The sequence below is a fragment of the Triticum dicoccoides genome, chromosome 1B (genome assembly GCF_002162155.2).
Source record: "Triticum dicoccoides isolate Atlit2015 ecotype Zavitan chromosome 1B, WEW_v2.0, whole genome shotgun sequence".
NCBI lineage: Eukaryota > Viridiplantae > Streptophyta > Magnoliopsida > Poales > Poaceae > Triticum > Triticum dicoccoides.
Window position 1 is genome coordinate 403,490,083 of NC_041381.1, and position 13,012 is coordinate 403,503,094.

Below are 13,012 nucleotides of genomic sequence, written 5' to 3' on the forward strand. Positions count from 1 at the left end.
TTATCATTTACCTACTCAAGGACGAGCAGGAATTAAGCTTGGGGATGCAGATACGTCTCCAACGTATCTATAATTTATGAAGCATTCAAGCTATTATATTACCTATTTTGGATGTTTATGGGCTTTATTATACACTTTTATATTATTTTTGGGACTAACCTATTAACCGGAGGCCCAACCCAAATTGTTGTTTTCTGGCCTATTTCAGTGTTTCGAAGAAAAGGAATATCAAACGGAGTCCAAACGGAATGAAACCTTTGAGAGAGTTATTTTTGGAACGGAAGCAATCCAGGAGACTTGGTGTGCACGTAAGGGAAGCAACAAGGAAGCCACGAGGCAGGGAGGCACGCCCTACCCCCCTGGGCGCACCCCCACCCTCGTGGGCCCCTCGTGGCTCCCCTGACTGACTTCTTTCGCCTATATATGTCCATATACCCTAAAAACATGGAGGAGGACAATAGATCGGGAGTTCCGCCGCCGCAAGCCTCTGTAGCCACCAAAACCCAATCGGGACCCTGTTCCGGCACCCTGCCGGAGGGGGGATCCCTCACGTGTGGCCATCTTCATCATCTCGGTGCTCTCCATGACGAGGAGGGAGTAGTTCACCCTTCGGGCTAAGGGTATGTACTAGTAGCTATGTGTTTGGTCTCTCTCTCTCTCGTGTTCTTGAGGTGACACGATCTTGATGTATCGCGAGCTTTGCTATTATAGTTCGATCTTATGATGTTTCTTCCCCCCCCCCTCTACTCTCTTGTGATGAATTGAGTTTTCCCTTTGAAGTTATCTTATCGGATTGAGTCTTTAAGGATTTGAGAACACTTGATGTATGTCTTGTCGTGCTTATCTGTGGTGATAATGGGATATTCACGTGATCTATTTGATGTATGTTTTAGTGATCAACTTGCGGGTTCACCTTGTGAACTTATGCATAGGGGTTGGCACACGTTTTCGTCTTGACTCTCCGGTGGAAACTTTGGGGCACTCTTTGAAGTTCTTTGTGTTGGTTGAATAGATGAATCTGAGATTGTGTGATGCATATCGTATAATCATACCCATGGATACTTGAGGTGACATTGGAGTATCTAGGTGACATTAGGGTTTTGGTTGATTTGTGTCTTAAGGTGTTATTCTAGTACGAACTCTATGATAGATTGAATGGAAAGAATAGCTTCGTGTTATTTTACTACGGACTCTTGAATAGATCGAGCAGAAAGGATAACTTTGAGGTGGTTTCGTACCTTTCCATAATCTCTTCATTTGTTCTCCGCTATTAGTGACTTTGGAGTGACTCTTTGTTGCATGCTGAGGGATAGTTATATGATCCAATTATGTTATTATTGTTGAGAGAACTTGCACTAGTGAAAGTATGAACCCTAGGCCTTGTTTCCTAGCATTGCAATACCGTTTACGCTCACTTTTATCATTAGTTACCTTGCTGTTTTAATATTTTCAGATTACAAAAACCTATATCTACCATCCATATTGCACTTGTATCACCATCTCTTCGCCGAACTAGTGCACCTATAGAATTTACCATTGTATTGGGTGTGTTGGGGACACAAGAGACTCTTTGTTATTTGGTTGCAGGGTTGTTTGAGAGAGACCATCTTCATCCTACGCCTCCCACGGATTGATAAACCTTAGGTCATCCACTTGAGGGAAATTTGCTACTGTCCTACAAACCTCTGCACTTGGAGGCCCAACAACATCTACAAGAAGAAGGTTGTGTAGTAGACATCAAGCTCTTTTCTGGCGTCGTTGCCAGGGAGGTGAGTGCTTGAAGGTATATCTTTAGATCTTGCAATCGAATCTTTTTGTTTATTGTTTTATCACTAGTTTAGTTTATAAAAGAATTTCGATAAAATGGAATTGAGTTTATCTCATACGCTTCATCATTTTAATATCTTTCGTAAGTATTATGAAAAGGAAATTTGTGCTCAAGTTCTAGAAGAAGAAGTCTATAAAATGTTTGGCACTAAATCTTTGAATGATGAGCATGATTGCAATGTTGTTAGTGTGAACTCTTTGAATATCCATACTACTAATGATGATTGCACTAGTTATGATGAAAATGTCTCCTATAAGCATGTCAATTTTTGTTGAGTGCATTGGGTTTGCAAGTACACACCAAATAGGCTGTGTAGTAGAGATCAATGATTCCTCCATGATCTTGATAGAGATCGGAGTTGATAATGAAGGCCCTCGTCCGAACATAATGATCTGAGACGGAGCGCAGTCTTTGGTCGAGCCAAGGTGATTAATCGAGCTAGCGACAAAGATGCCGACATCGACATTAAAGCTTGATTCTCACACGTAGATCGCGTCGGAGACGATCTGAATTCCCATCGCACCGTGGCGACTGCCAACAGGCTCTCAATGAAAGCACCAATGGCGGTGTGAAATCCGTCATATCTCGTAGTAGAGGTCCTAAGCTAGGCATCTTGGAGCGATGGTAACATGGACACAGGGTTTTACCCAGGTTCGGGCTCTCTCGAAGAGATAATACCCTATATCCTGCTTTTGATTGTATTCATATGGGTGTAGTAAAGAGTACATGTGTCTACCACGAGATTGTTCTAATGAATATTAGACTGTCTATTGACTAGCCTAGCCTCAGTTTATATATGCACCATAGGCCTAAGGTTTAGAGGAGTCCTTGCCTTGTGTGCCAAGTCTTGTGGAATCCTCCTTGTATTCGGCATGGGCTGCCCGAAGTGGCCCATCAGTGAATCATCATGGGGGTCCTCGGCCCGACCCACTGGTCGGGAGACGACGTGGTGAGTACCCCCTAGTCCAGGACACCATCAACGCCACTTAAGGGAAGACCCCAAGTACGATTCGGCCTACTTGGGAGCGCCTCCTGGCTGCTCCCTCCACCCCCACCTTAGCCGTGTGCGGGGCCCCCTCCACAGTTTACAACCCCGGTCATAATTCCGTAGTGCTTAGGTGAAGCCCTGCGAAGATAACTTCACCATCACTCTCACCATGCCATCATGCTGCCGGAACTCATCCACTACATAGCCGCCTTGTTAGATCAAGAAGGCGTGGACGTTACCGAGCTGAACGTGTGCTGAATGCGGAGGTGTCGTACGTTCCGTACTCGATCGATTGGACCGCAAAGAAAGTTTGACAACATCAATCGCGTTATCAAACGCTTGCGCTTACGGTCTACGAGGGTATGTAGACACACTCTCCCCCTCGTTGCTATGCATCTCCATGGATATATCTTGTGTGTGCATAGAAGTTTTTTGTTTTCCATCCCAACAGCACAAGCATCATCATTAACAACAAGAGGAGAAGGCAACTTGGCAAGCTCTTTTGAATATGAAGCTTTAAGTTGATCATGAGACTCGGTGAGTCCGATGAGATCACTCTTAATGACCCTTGAGACATTTTCGAGGTGCCCAAAGTCCTCAAGGAGTTTGGCATGCATAAATTCAAGCTTCTCATTTTTAGTTTTAACATCATTGGCCATCTCAAGAGCTCTATCATGAGATTCCCTTACTCTAGATAACTCTAGAGCAAAAGTCTCCTCAAGAGATTCCTTGGTGGTTTGTTCAAGTTCAAGAGCTTGAGATAGGTTCGCAATCTCATTAGCGTATTCACGTTCATGAGCTTCAATTTTATCAATGGTGACCTCATGCTCCTCGAGATGAGATTCCAACTCCTCAATGTATTTCTTGCCCTCAATGGCAATAGACATGATTTCCATGAAGTTGGAATGAGCAATCTTATGAAGAGATTTGAAAATCATTCCCCCCTTAATTTTTAAGGATGCAACATTATCATTATCAACATCATCATTAGCAACAACATCATCAACATCATCATCAAAAGATATATTGGGATTCGAAGTAGGAGATACCTTCAAAGCCTTAGTCATAAGGCAAAAGTGAGAAACAATAGATGATGATGTAGGATCACTTGAAGCACCATTTAAGACCACATCTTGTCCCATGGAGTGTTGGGTTTCCTGTACATTGTTAGCATGACAAATCAAGGAAATACATGCATTTTTATCATGGAAACAAGACATAGTGATGTCTACTACACAACTTTATTCTTGTAGACACGTGTTGGGCCTCCAAGCGCACAGTTTTGTAGGACAATAGCAATTTTCCCTAGTGGATGACCTAAGGTTTATCAATCTGTGAGTTGTGTAGGTTGAAGATGGTCTCTCTCAAACGACCCTGCAACCAAATACAAGAAATCTCTTGTGTCCCCAACACACCCAATACAATGGCAAATTGTATAGGTGCACTAGTTCAGCAAAGAGATGGTGATAAAAATGTAATATGGATGGTAGAAATATATTTTTATAATCTGAATAAATAAAAACAGCAAGGTAGCAAATAGTAAACACGCACAAAAACAGTGTCGCAATGCTTAAAAATGAGGCCTAGGGTCCGTACTTTCGCTAGTCCAACCTCTCAACAATGCTAACATAATTGGATCATATGATTATCCCTCAAAGTGCAATAAAGAATCACTCCCGAGTTCCTATTAGCGGAGAACAAAAGATAGGAATTGTTTGTAGGTCACGAAACCACCTCAAAGCTATTCTTTCCGTTCGATCTATTCAAGAGTTCTTGCTAAAATAACACAAAGCTATTTTTTCCATTCGATCTATCCTAGAGTTCGTACAAGAATAACACCAAAGCAAATTCATATTCATAATACTCGATCCACACAAAGAACTATGAACAGACCCCAAAGTTTCTGTCGGAGAAAAACGTGCATCAACCCCTATGCATAGATTACCCCAATATCACCATGAGAATCCGCGAGTTGAATGCCATAACACATATCAAGTGAATCAATAAGATACCTCATTGTCACCTCAAGTATTCATATTGCAGGACATATATCATGTGTTCTCATCTCTGAATATTCAATCCGACAAGACAAAACTTTGAAGGGTAAAGATTCAATTCATCATAACAAGAGTATAGAGGGGAGAAACATCATATGATCCGACTATATAAACAAAGCCCGTGATATAGATCATGAGAGAGAGAGAGAGATATCAAACACATAGCTACTAGTACAAACCCTCAGCCCCGAGGGTGGACTACTCCCTCCTCATCATGGTGGCCGCCGTGATGATGAAGATGGCCACCGGAGCTGATTCCCTCCTTCGGCAGGGTGCCGGAATGGGGTATAGATTGGATCTCATGGATACAAAGGCCTTGCGGCAGCGGAACTTCTGATCTAGGGCTACCCCAAAGGGTTTCAGAATATTTGGGATTTTATAGGGCGAAGAAGGGGTGTGGGAGGCCACCGAGGTGGGCACAACCCACCTGGGCGCGCCTGGGGGCCCAGGCGCGCCCTGGTGGGTTGTGCCCCCCTCGGGGCACCCCCCAGGTGCTGCTCTAGCCCATCCTGGTCGTTTTGGTCCCTAAAAATTCTTGAAGGAGGTGTTTGGACTCCGTTTGATATTGATTTCCTACGATGTAAAAAACAAGCAAAAAACAACAACTGGCATTGGGCACTGGGTCAATATGTTAGTCCCAAAAAATGATATAAAGTTGCTATAAAATGATTGTAAAACACCCAAGAATGATAATATAACAGCATGAATACTTCATAAATTGTAGATACATTGGAGACGTATCAACATCCCCAAGCTTAATTCCTACTCATCCTCGAGTAGGTAAATGATACAAGAAATAATTTATGAACTGTGAATGCTAGCAAAGTCCATAAGTTTGATCAATCATAGTTTCAATCACTTTTCCTAGCATCATAAGATCAATTCTTTCTTATAAAACTTCTCACAACCAAGTAGCAACCAATTCCCATATTAAGGTTCAAACAATTTATTCTCTTGAAACTCAACAACCTATGTTCTCAGTCACAAAGCAATTGCAATTCAACTTATTCAACATAATCTAAGTAATAGCTCCAGATACTCAACCATCATATAGTATTCTATGATTGCTAACACTCACCGCATACACATGAGCAAAACGTTTCAACCAGACACATAGAAAGATAGGGGCTTATAATTTCGCTTCCCAACGTATTCACCTCAAGGTTGATGTCAACAATAATAACTCATGCTACCCATATCCAACTGGATATATGTGGCTAGATCTTTCCTCACCACATGATGCTTGCCAAAAGAGAAAAATAAGAAGCAACAGAGAGAAAAACTTTGACTCTTTGCATGAAAGTAAATACTTAAAAAGTAAAAGATAGGCCCTTCGCAGAGGGAAGCAGAGGTTGCCATGCGCTTATTTGTTTGTATGCTCAACCCCTTAGTGCAAAAGAACGTCATGTTATATTGCCCCTTATGATAGCAACCTTTATTATGCAGTCTATCGCTTTTATTCTTTTCCATCACAAGTTCGTACAATGCTCAATTTTCTCTTACAGTAAATGATCTAACACTTTTAGAAGCAATTTTTATTGCCTTATTGCACCGAGGACAACTTACTTGAAGGATCTTACTCAATCCATTGGTAGGTATGGTGGACTCTCAAAACAAAATTTGAGTTTAAGGGTTTTTGGATGCACAAGTAGTATCTCTACTTGGTGCGAAATTTTTGGCTAGCAAAGATAGGGGGCAAGGACCACATGTTGAAGGATCTATGACAATATAACTTCTATGTGAATATGAACAAACATAAATCATTACGTTGTCTTCCTTGTCCAACGTCAACAATTTTGGCATATAATATTTTGATGGGGGCTCACAATCACAAAATATTTCCAAGATAGTGTATTTGCATGTGAAAGTTCTCTTCCTTATACTAATTATTCGTGAATTGCTTGTATGACCAATATTGTGATTGTTAAGCCTCAAAAGATTTCACTTTCTAAACCCAATGTGAAGCTACCACTAGGCATGATATGAACATGTAATTTCAACTTCATGATATCCAATTCATTCAACAATTTACTCATAGGATATAAGTGAAGCACAAGAGTAAATGACAAGCTACTCCAAAAAGATATAAGTGAAGATCAAACGAGTAGTTATGTAAATGGGTAGCTAATTGAGGACTCTCTTTTATTTAAAACTTTTAGATAAAAGTTTTTTATTAATCAGAAAGAAAAACAAAACAAAATGACATTCCAAGAATAGCACACATCATGTGAAGAAGCAAAAACTTAGGCTCAACCAATACTAACCGATAATTGTTGAAGAAGAAAGGTGGGATGCCTACCGGGGCATCCCCAAGCTTAGATGCTCGAGACTTATTGAAATATAAATTTGGGATGCCTTGGGCATCCCCAAGCTTGAGCTTTTGTGTCTCCTTAATTCCTCTCATATTACGGTTTCCCTAAATCTCAAGAACTTCATCCACACAAAACTCAACAAGAACTCGTGAGATAAGTTATTATAAATCAATGCAATAACCTTATCATTCTCTACTGTAGCAAATCAGTAAAACTATTATTCAAATTTTATAACAAATGCCTATGCATATTTAATAGTCCTATCCTCAAATATAATCATCAAACAAGCAAACATATGCAAACAATGCAACCATAACAGCAATCTGCCAAAACAGTACAGTCTGTAAAGAATGCAAAATTCATCATACTTACCTAACCCCAAAAATTCTGAAAAAAATACAAAACTTTATAAAATTTATTAGAGATTATTTTGGAAAAACTTTCAGCATTTTATCACATTCTTAATTTTCTAGGGAATTTTTGCAACAGCGATAAACTTTCTGTTTTGAAACAGCAACATGTAAACTTGCAAAATAAGCATGGCAAAGGCTAGCATTGTCACTTTTATTAAATAAAAGATGAAAAAAAATATTCTAAATAAAATCAAGAAATCCTAGTAAAATAAATTTATGCTCAAAGCAAAACACATATCATGTGAAGAATGAAAACATAGCTCCAAGTGAGGTTACCGATAATGTTGGAGACGAAAGAGGGGATGCCTTCCGGGGCATCCCCAAGCTTAGTTGATTGGATATTCCTTGGATATTAACTTGGGGTGCCTTGGGCATCCCCAAGCTTAGGGTTCTGTCACTCCTTATTCTCCTCATATCGACATCTCACCCAAAACTTGAAAACTTCAATCACACAAAACTTAACGGAACTTTGTGAGATAGGTTAGTATGATAAAGAGCAAACCATTTCACTTTTGGTATTGTCAAAGACAAGATTAATAATTGTTTCCACACAATGACTACTGTATAATATAATTTCCATAATTTATATTGAGCAATATAAGCCATAGAAACAAGGAAACAAGCAAACTATGCATTGAAAACAGAAGCTGTCAAAAACAGAACAGTCTGTAGTAATCTGTACTCAAACCATACTTCTTCTACTCCAAAAATTATGAAAAAAATGACCACGTGAGCAATTTGTATATTAATATTATTCAAAAATAATCAACTCAAAATCACTCTTCTGTAAAAAGTTAGAGCTATTTTTGTGAGCGCAAGTGTTTCTGTTTTTTAGCAAGATCAAATCAACTATCACCCAACATGATCCCAAAGGCTTTACTTGGCACTTTATTGAAACAAAGACAATAAAACATGATTATTACTGTAGCCTAATCATGTGAACATACAACAACAGTAGGTAAAAGTGTTGGGTTGTCTCCCAACAAGCGCTTTTCTTTAATGCCTTTTAGCTAGGCATGATGAGTTCAATGATGCTCGCATAAAAGATAAAGATTGAAACATAATAGGAGCATCATGAATCATAACTTCCTCTCTCATAATAATTTTTAGTATCATCATGAATAGATTCATCCATATAACCATCACATAAAGCATCCTTTTCATGATCCAAAAGCATAGATAATTTATTACTCTTTATGGCATACATGTCATCATAATAATCATCATAAGTAGCAACTTTGTTCTCATCATAGTCAATTGAAACCTCTTCCAAAATAGTGGATGTATCACTAAATAAAGTCATGACCTCTCCAAATCCACTTTCATCAATATTGTAATAAGATTCAACACCCTCCAAAATAGTGGGATACCTACTACCTAGAGTTGACACTCTTCCAAACTCGCTTTCATCATTGTAATCATCATAAATAGGAGGCACACTATCATCGTAATAAATTTTCTTATCGAAAGTAGAAGGAATCAAAGGACCATATTCATTATGCAAAGCATACCCAAGCTAGGACAAGCATTATTTTCAGCAAATAAATCTTCAAACATTTCATACTCATCAAACATAGCATCCCCAAGCTTGTGGTTTTGCATATCATCATAATCATTCTTATCAATAGCATGAATGGCACCGATAGTATAGCAAACATTATTATCATATTCTTCCAAGCAAGTGCCAAAAAGATTTTTAATATCATAAGAGACATCATTGTCTTCCCAATCATAATCATCACAACAAGTAGTAGGCATCACAAAATCATAGTCAATATCATCCTCCTCCATCAACATATTTGATTCACTTTCATGAGGCACAATGGTGATAGGAGCAATATTACTTGGGAAAGTTACCTTTTTACCTCTACTTTTTCTTCTTCACCACCTCGCGTGTGGGTTTAATCATTTTTTCCGAGCATCTTGTTGAAGAGATTGATTGGATAGGAAGCTCCTCCTCGTTACCCGATTCATCATAAACACAAGGAGGGTATTGGGAAATATTTTCCCTTTCATTAGTACTCTCTTCATGCTCTACTTGTTTTCTTGTCTTTAGATAGCTGGCAATATAAGTATTCTGAATGCAATTTACCGCACAAAACATATAAATTTCCTCTAGATCAAAATCAAGAATTCTATTGAGATTAAATTTTGGAACATCCTTAGCTATGCGTTTCATTTCTTCATACCCCAAAAGAATACTAAGCTATTTATGATGCTCCAGGTTAATCAAGTTATCACGATTTTTGGACATAATTTTATCATGAAACAAATAGCATTGGAGCTTTAAATGACCATGTTCATTTCAAAGTCACAAGGATGGCGAAAGATATTGAATCTTTCAGCAAAATCATTTAGCCTCTCTTGCAACTTTTTTGTTTGTGAATATTTATGCTTCTTACAAAATCTATCTTCCCTTTTTGGTGTGTGTGTGCACTCCGAATTTACTCCACAAAAATTAACATTCTTATAGGAGACATTATTATCATGGCTAGTGAACTCATCATTAGCATTTTGGATATTCAAAGAATTCATACTAACAACATTGCAATCATGCTCATCATTCATGCCAATCATTTTATTAAATTCTTCTTCTATCAATTGAGCACAATTTTCCGAACCATCATTTTCAAGAAAGATATTATAAAGATGATCAATAATATGATGCAACCTTAATTCATTTTTTTGTAGTTTTCTTTTATAAACCAAACTAGTGATAAAACACGAAACTAAAAGATTCAATTGCAGGATCTAAAGAAATACCTTCAATCACTCACCTCCCCGGCAACGGCGCCAGAAAAGAGCTTGATGTCTACTACACAAGTTTATTCTTGTAGACACGTGTTGGGCCTCCAAGCGTAGAGTTTTGTAGGACAGTAGCAATTTTCTCTCAAGTGGATGACCTAAGGTTTATCAATCCATGAGAGATGTAGGATGAAGATGGTCTCTCTCAAATGACCCTGCAACCAAATACAAGAAATCTCTTGTGTCCCCAACACACCCAATACAATGGCAAATTGTATAGGTGCACTAGTTCGGCGAAGAGATGGTGATAAAAGTGTAATATGGATGATAGAAATATATTTTTATAATCTGAATAAATAAAAACAACAAGGTAGCAAATAGTAAACGGGCACAAAAACGGTGTTGCAATGCTTAAAAATGAGGCCTAGGGTCCGTACTTTCGCTAGTGCAACCTCTCAAAAATGCTAACATAGTTGGATCATATGATTATCCCTCAAAGTGCAATAAAGAATCACTCCCGGGTTCCTATTAGCGGAGAACAAAAGAGAGGAATTGTTTGTAGGTCATGAAACCACCTCAAAGCTATTCTTTCTGTTCGATCTATTCAAGATTTTGTACTAAAATAACACAAAGCTATTTTTTCCGTTCGATCTATCCTAGAGTTCGTACAAGAATAACACCAAAGCAAATTCATATTCAAAATACTCAATCCACACAAAGAACTATAAAGAGACCCCAAAGTTTCCGTCGGAGAAAAACGTCCATCAACCCCTATGCATAGATTACCCCAATATCACCGCGGGAATCCGCAAGTTGAATGCCATAACACATATCAAGTGAATCAATAAGATACGTCATTGTCACCTCAAGTATTCATATTGCAAGACATATATCATGTGTTCTCATCTCTGAATACTCAATCCGACAAGACAAAACTTTGAAGGGTAAAGATTTAATTCAGCATAACAAGAGTATAGAGGGGAGAAACATCATATGATCCAACTATATTAACAAAACCCATGATATAGATCATGGGAGAGAGAGAGAGAGAGAGAGATCAAATAGATAGCTACTGGTACAAACCCTCAGCCCCGAGGGTGGACTACTCCCTCCTCATCGTGGTGGCCGTCGGGATGATGAAGATGGCCACTGGAGATGATTCCCCCCTCCGACAGGGTGCCGAAACGGGGTCTAGATTGGATCTCGTGGATACAGAGGCCTTGCAGTGGCATAACTTTTGATCTAGGGCTACCTCGAAGGGTTTCGGAATATTTGGGATTTTATAGGGCGAAGAAGGGGTGCGGTAGGCCATCGAGGTGGAAACAACCCACCTTGGCGCGCTTGGGGGCCCAGGTGCGCCCTGGTGGGTTGTGCCCCCCTCGGGGCACCCTCCAAGTGCTGCTCTGGCCCATCCTGGGTGTTCTGGTCCATAAAAAATCTCCAAGGAGTTTCGCGGTGTTTGGACTCCGTTTGATATTGATTTCTTGTGATGTAAAAAACAAGCAAAAACAGCAACTAGCACTGGGCACTTGGTCAATAGGTTAGTCCCAAAAAATGATATAAAGTTGCTATAAATGATTGTAAAACACCCAATAATGATAATATAACAACATGAATATTTCATAAATTATAGATACGTTGGAGACGTATCTCATAGCAAGCATATCATCATGAGATTTAGTTAAGCAATTTCTACATGATATGCAAGGACTATCAACACATGCATGTGAAACATTTAGAGAGCACGAAGTCTTGAAGTCCAAAGAATGAGCATTGCAATAATATAGTGATGAAGGATAATCAACAATAAGCACACCATCATCATTGCAATGACCAACACTACTCACTATATCATTACCTTGTGGCAATCCACATGTAGGTGAAGTAGAAGAAGTTGAGAACACAACACAACCAGAGGTGGAGGGAGAACAATCATCCCCACAAATCTTGGACACACCATATTTATCTTGAAGCTTTGTCCACAACTCATGAGCATCCAGGAACGACATGAGTTCAAATATAACTACATTGCTCAGAGCATCGAAAAGCACATTAGAAGCTTGAGCATTGAGATAAGAGTTTTTCTCATCCTCTAAAGATAATCTTTGGGGATCCTTCGGAGGAGAAAACCCCATATCTATAATTCACTCTAAATTTGGGTCCATGACCCTAAAGAGATTAAGTATGTGAAATACCCAAACATCAAAATTTGTGCCATTGAAACTAAGAGTGTCAGAGAATCCTAATCCCCTAGTCGACATCCTTACTCTCTAGGTGGTTAAGCCTTATAAAGAGAGACGAGGTGCTGATACCAATTGAAAGATCAAGGATGTCGCCTAGATGGGGGGGTGAATATGCGCTTTTAAAAATAATTACGATTTAGGCTTGAACAAATGCGAAATAAAATTAGCGTTTAATTTGTCAAGCACAAAACCTAAAACAACTAGGCTCACCTATGTGCACTGATACGTCTCCAACGTATCTATAATTTTTGATTGTTCCATGCTGTTATATTATCATTCTTGGATGTTTTACAATCATTTTATAGAAAATTTATATCATTTTTTGGACTAACCTATTGACATAGTGCCTAGTGCCAGTTGCTGTTTTTTGCTTGTTTTTTACATCATAGGAAACCAATATCAAACGGAGCCCAAACACCGTGAAAC